The 6,000-nt window shown below is 39.0% G+C and overlaps 1 long non-coding RNA gene across 1 annotated transcript in view; it reads left to right on the top strand.

Moving 5' to 3' along the window:
- The first annotated feature begins 613 nt into the window (after nucleotides 1-613).
- The window catches only part of LOC143651704 (uncharacterized), a 116,499-nt gene continuing 111,112 nt past the window's right edge, over nucleotides 614-6,000 (top strand). Inside the window, exon 1 of the long non-coding RNA XR_013160161.1 lies at nucleotides 614-877. This is a non-coding gene — a long non-coding RNA (uncharacterized LOC143651704). The remainder of the gene's footprint in view (nucleotides 878-6,000) is intronic.

The following is a 6,000-nucleotide window of genomic DNA, read 5'->3' as shown; positions in this document are numbered from 1 at the left end:
TGTCCACGGACCCTCAGTGTGTGGCACCAAGAAGCACATGTTTCCCAAGTATGTCATTGGGTGTGACAGTAACTGGGCACTCCTCCATCACATCCCTAGATCCAGTTTCTACCGTTGATTACCCAGTGGATGTAATGGTCTTTGATTGAGGGTATATCCAGTCCTGAGGACACGTGGCCCTGGAGGAGATTCTTCCCAAACCGGTGCCGTCATGTATCTTAAGAGGCCAATCTACTGGCCTCACCTACTAGTGCCTCCTGTGTGGCCTCGTTATGGGAGAGAACCAGTAAAGAGATCCCATGGTCCTGTGCACACTGCCTCAGTGCCTCTGAAACAATTATCAAAATTATTTTGGATCGAGTTCCCGCAGGGAGGGTGGTGACAAGCCCAGCGGGGCCTGTGTTGTTCTTCTGAGCCTCGGGGCCTCGGTGCGCAGCGCAGGTGGGTGACCCGGCCCAAGGCGGCCTGGGGCCTCCGTCCGGAAGATACCCAGGGTCCTCACCGCAGCTGCCCACTGGCCCGGCCAGAGCCCCCAGGCAGCGGCGGAACCTGTCCTTTCTCTCCTCATGACATCGTGATGGCGGCGGCCAACGGCCTCTTCCGGCCTGGAACCCGCGCTGGGTTTTCCCGCCCAAACGGCCTGCGGGGCGTGGCGAGAAGGACGGCGGCTTCCGGCGCGGCGCAGCCGTGGGACGCCAGAGCGCCAGAGGCACGTCCGCATGGACTCGTCAGCCAACACGTGGACACGGAGCCGTGCACACCCGGCCAGGGCGACCACTGGGTCCTAACTGGAAGAGATGCCGCGTCTTCCCGACCTTGGTGTGCAAAGGCCTCCACGGGCCTGAAGGGACAGTGGAGCCCCGTCGACTGGTTAAGGGTCAGTGGCCAGTCTGGGTTTGTCTTTCTTTTGCTAGACCTTGCGTGAGAGTGGAAGAGAGAAATAGAATAACGTGCCACATTTTCCCAATCTTATCACTCTTTGGTACGATTTACTGGCTGTTTATAGAAGATTGGGCATATAGAACCAAAAAGGGGCACTCAACTTTCCCCCAACTGTTTAAAGGAGAACTTTTGCAACATCTAGGCTTTCTAGATATAAAGAGGTTGCTAACTTATGATAAAGTTGGAAAAGCACACGTCTTGTTAATACCCAGTGGTTAGGGGGGAAAATAATAGAAAAGTAATGATTTTTACATCTGAAAATGACTTTAAATGGAAATTAAATTGGAAATGACCTGGAGCCTTGCACCTGTGCGCTTGCTGTTTAGACTGAGGGCTGAGAAGAGGGTCTATGCCAGACCACTAGTGTTGAGAAGATACACTCATATTATAACCCTGTTCTGTGTGTGCATTGCACTCATTACTCTCTACGTAGCTGGCAATGCTGAGTACTTTTTTTGAAATATCTTCTTTTTCTAGATCCTCTGAGGTGCACAGCATATGTTAAAAGTACAGGTAGTAAAATAACACACATCATAAATATCTTTTTGTTACAATTCCAGTGAAATGTTGGGGGGGGGTTTTGGAATGACCAAACCATATGAGTAGTATATGTTTTGTGCACTGATTTGGGGAAGGAGGGAGAAGAAAGGACAAAGGGTTCTAGGCCAGAAGATTTTATAGTGAGGCAAGATTAACCATTGTCCCTATGTTTGTGCATTTGGGTTTGCTTTGCTGGGTATATAATGGACAAACGTCCGAATTTACAACACCAAGTCCTCTAGATTAAGGAGGTTACCAATATATGACAAAAATAGAATTAGTAAATGAATATATTTTGCACAGTTTGTGTTAAAATTCCTAAGAAAGATTGTCTTCTGAAATTTTGAATATTATAGCCCACAGGGTTGGTGGAGGAGGGATTAAAGGGAAGGGTTCTAGGCCAGAACATTCATATTTAGAATGCACTTTCAGAGTGTAGCTGTCGTTACATGTGTGCAGTTTATTCAAGACTGCGCTATGTACAGTGGACAAATTAAGTCCTTATTTGAAACATCCAGTCTGTGTAGATGTTTAGAAGTCCCTGGTGTATGTTAAAAGTAGAAGTGCTAAAATATTTTGTAAATATCGTTTTGCTCATATTAATAGGAAATAGCGTCTTTTGGAAATGGGATTGTTAAGCCATCTCTGAGAACAGCATACTACTATCTATGTACTAATTCAGTGGTTTGGAGGAGGTGGGATTTAAGCAATTGCAAAAGGCAATATGCTAGTGTGCTTATACTTGGAGAATTTCAGACAAAACTTTTTCTGTATGTTCTGTGCATTTTATTTGGTTACATATATAGTATATATATACTGGACAGATGAGTCCTAGCTTTTGAGCAGCTAGTCTCTAGATGTTAAAGAGGTTGCCAGTGTATGAAGTAGAGTTAGTACAATTAGCATAGTTTTGTATACCTTGTATTGAAATTCATTGGAAAGCTTGTCTTCTATAAATGACTTCTGGGTATGAGTTTGTTCATTCTAAGCATTATACTTGCATGAACTTACTGCCAAACTGGTGGTGAAGAAAAGGAAGTGAGGAGTGGTGAATGCTTTGCGGCCAAGATTATCATGTTTAGAAGATAGCTCAGATTATAACCTTTGTTATTTGTGTGTAGTTTTATTTAATAATACAATGCATGTAGTGGTAAGTAAGTTTCTCTTTAAATACCTAGTCTTTCTAAATGTTTAGAAGAACTTGATGCATTTAAAAATAGAGGTAGTATGATAATATCACTAATAGGTTTTAAAAATTGGTGGGAAATATTTTCTTTGGGAATGGAGTTGTTAAACCATCTCTGAACATTGTACTCCGGTACTTGTTTATTAGTTTGAGGGAAATGAAAGGAAAGAAATTGCAGAAGGTTTTTTTTTAGAGTGCACCAGAAAATTTCTGATCATCCATTGCCCTGTATGTTACGTGCATTTAACCTTGCTGTACAGCATATACTAATATATATTGGACAAATGAGTCTAGTTTCTAGATATTATAAAGGTTGCCAGTGTGTGACTAAAGTAAAATTTTAAACTAACACATTCTGTACACTTGGTGTTAAAATTCATAGAAAGGCTGTCTTTTGAAAATGACTTTTGGAAATGAAATTGTAAAACCACATCTAAGCGACACATGTGCTTGTAACTCAACCACTGGGTTTGTGGTGGAGAGAAGGAATCATGAGAAATGAAGGGCTCTTACCAGAATATTTCTATTTAGAAGACACTTTCAGATGTGTGTTACATGTGTGTAGTTTTTTCAACACTATTGTGTGTACAGTGGGCAAATTTAAGTCTTTATTTGAAACACCCAGTCTTTCTACATGTATAGTAATGCACTAATTATCTTAAAAGTAGAGATAGTAAAATAAAATAACACATTTTATAAATATGTAAAATTCATATGAAATATCTTTGGAAATGGAATGGCCAAACCACCTCAAGAGCAGTATATATTATATTTGTGCTGTCTCAGGGAGGAGGGACAAGAAAGTACCTAAGCTCTATGCCAGTAAGTCTCTAGTTAGGGAAGATAGACCATCATTCTATGTTCTGCTCATTTTGTTTTACTTTACTGTGTATATAGTGTGTATATATATATATATATATATATATATATATATATATATATATATAATGGACAAATGAGTCCTTATTTTATTTCATCTAGTCTTTCTAGATGTTAAAGAAGTTGCCAGTGCATGACAGAAGTACAGTTAGCTAGCTAATACATTTTGTACATTTTTGTGTTAAAATTCATAGGGAAGACTTTGTTCTGAAAATGACAGAATTTTACTTGTGGAAACAAATGTGTTAAAATCCCGTCTAAACAATGTAGTTGCAACTGCTGGGTTGATAGAGGTGAGAAGGAGGAAGGGCTCTAGGATAGAATGTTCCTGTATAGAAAATACTTTCAGATTATATCCTTTGATACATGTGTGTGGTTTATTCAGTGCTACTGTGTGTATTGTGGACAAATTTAAGCTCTTATTTGAAGCATCTAGTCTTTCCAGAGGCTTAGAAGTATACAACATGTGTTAAAAGTAGAGTGTAAAATAACACTTAAAATTTTTTTTCAATAATACATGGTAATGGCTGTATTGAGAAGTGACATCGTTAAACTAGATATCTTAGAGCAGTCTGCTGATGGGGTGGTGGTGGGGGCAGGGAAAGAAGTGCAGAGGGAAGGGTTCTTTGCCCATGTGTTGTTAGACAGGTTCAGATTATCTGCCCATTGTTCTATATAGCATTGTAATTATTGCAGTGTATTAAGGGATAAGTCCTAATGTCCAAAGTATATTAAAAAATAGAGATAGTAAAATAATCCCTATATAAAAGTCCTTGTTTTAGTTTATAGGAAGGACTTTCTTCTGGGAGTGAACTTTGTTAATCCATGTCTTAAAGCTAGATGTATATCTGTACTTAATCATGAAATGGTGGAAAAAAGGAGAGGAAGGGCAAAGGGACAGGCTCTTTGCTAGTATTTCTAATCTAGAAGACAGTCTTAGATTATGACCATAGTTCTATGTGCATTTTTTTGTAAAATACCTATGTTTATTACAGATAATGCTCATTCTTTATTTCACAACATCTAAGCTTTTTAGATGTCTTGAGGTGACATTTTATGATGAAAAGTAGAGCTAGTGAATTAGTGAATGTATAAATATCTTTTTGTTAAATTGATAGATAAGAGGCATCTTTGACATGGAATTGTTATACCACCTGAGAAGTATGCATCAGGTCTTGTTCATTAAGTTGGCTGCAGAGGGGCAGAAGGAGGACCAGGGGAAAGGATGTATGCAGATGTGTTAGTATTTCCATTTGAGGTAACAATTGTATGTGTGCATTTCTTTGCTGCACCATAGGAAAACATTGTAAAATAGTTCAGTGGAAATATACCTTCTTGCTGACATTTCAATATAGATCTGATAATGAATTCTTTTAAACACCTTATAGTAATTGTACTCTTGCTTTAGGTCTCATTTTAAATTGAGCATTAAGGGAATGCAGTATTTGTAACTCTGCCAATATCTATTTTTGTCTTTTATGAAATTTTTGTCCCCAAGAATGGCAGGAATACATTCTTTCCCCTGAGTTGGTATGTGTCTTCTTGGTTATCACAATATCATGGCCTTGGGATTTTGAATTGATAATTAGTCATGAAAAAGCATGATATATTCTGTGTGATCTCGACCACATAAAAAAAAAAGTATGCTCCTTTGCTTATATACATATAAAGGACCTAGAAGGATATTTCAAATTGTAAACTGCTTGTGATTCTGGATGACCTTTGTGTCCTTTGCTTTTTTTTTTGTTTTTTTCATTTTTCTATATTGCACAATTAACAGTTTGAAAAAAAATAAATGTTATTTTAAAAGCCAAAAAATCATTTGTATCACTTGTCAGTGGATCAAATACTCTGTAAATTCTGTTGAGAGTAGATCTGGAGAAGGCTTTGCTGGCATGAAAGACAAACCCATATCTACAATATGTGTTTATTACAGTAAAGATGATTTGCTGCTCCATTAAATGTGGAAGTCTTCAATGTATTAGGTAAATCACTGGTAGGTCTCTTTGGGGGGTGGTGTCATACCAGTGGACCAGAATCATTCTCTTTGTTGGCAGTTTTGACATTCAGCAGGAGCAATACATTAGCATTGGTAGCTGGGAGCCCATGCTGCAGAGCTCACACATGGGTTCATTCTCAATTCTCCATGGGTCCATTATGTCAGCACTAAGATGACCTATGGTGTGTCTCTTGGTCAAGTCATTCTATCAGCTTAATTTTTTACTGCCTCATCTGTAACAGATTCTCTTTTATGGGAATTAACACGTGAATCACATGTCTTCACACTTTTAGTTTATTCCCATAAGTCCAATACATGCCATTCTCTAGACATTCTCAAACCCAAGTTCCCATTATTTTTCTTCTATGACCCTGACAAGCCATCTTGGCCCATTTCTCTTTCCATACATGGTGAATGCCAGTTTCCTATTCTCAATGTTGCCTGTTGAGAGAGG

The sequence above is a fragment of the Tamandua tetradactyla genome, chromosome 1 (genome assembly GCF_023851605.1).
Source record: "Tamandua tetradactyla isolate mTamTet1 chromosome 1, mTamTet1.pri, whole genome shotgun sequence".
Taxonomy (NCBI): Eukaryota; Metazoa; Chordata; class Mammalia; order Pilosa; family Myrmecophagidae; genus Tamandua; species Tamandua tetradactyla.
The sequence above is the reverse complement of the archived record's forward strand: the minus strand, read 5'-3'. Positions and strand labels throughout refer to the sequence as shown.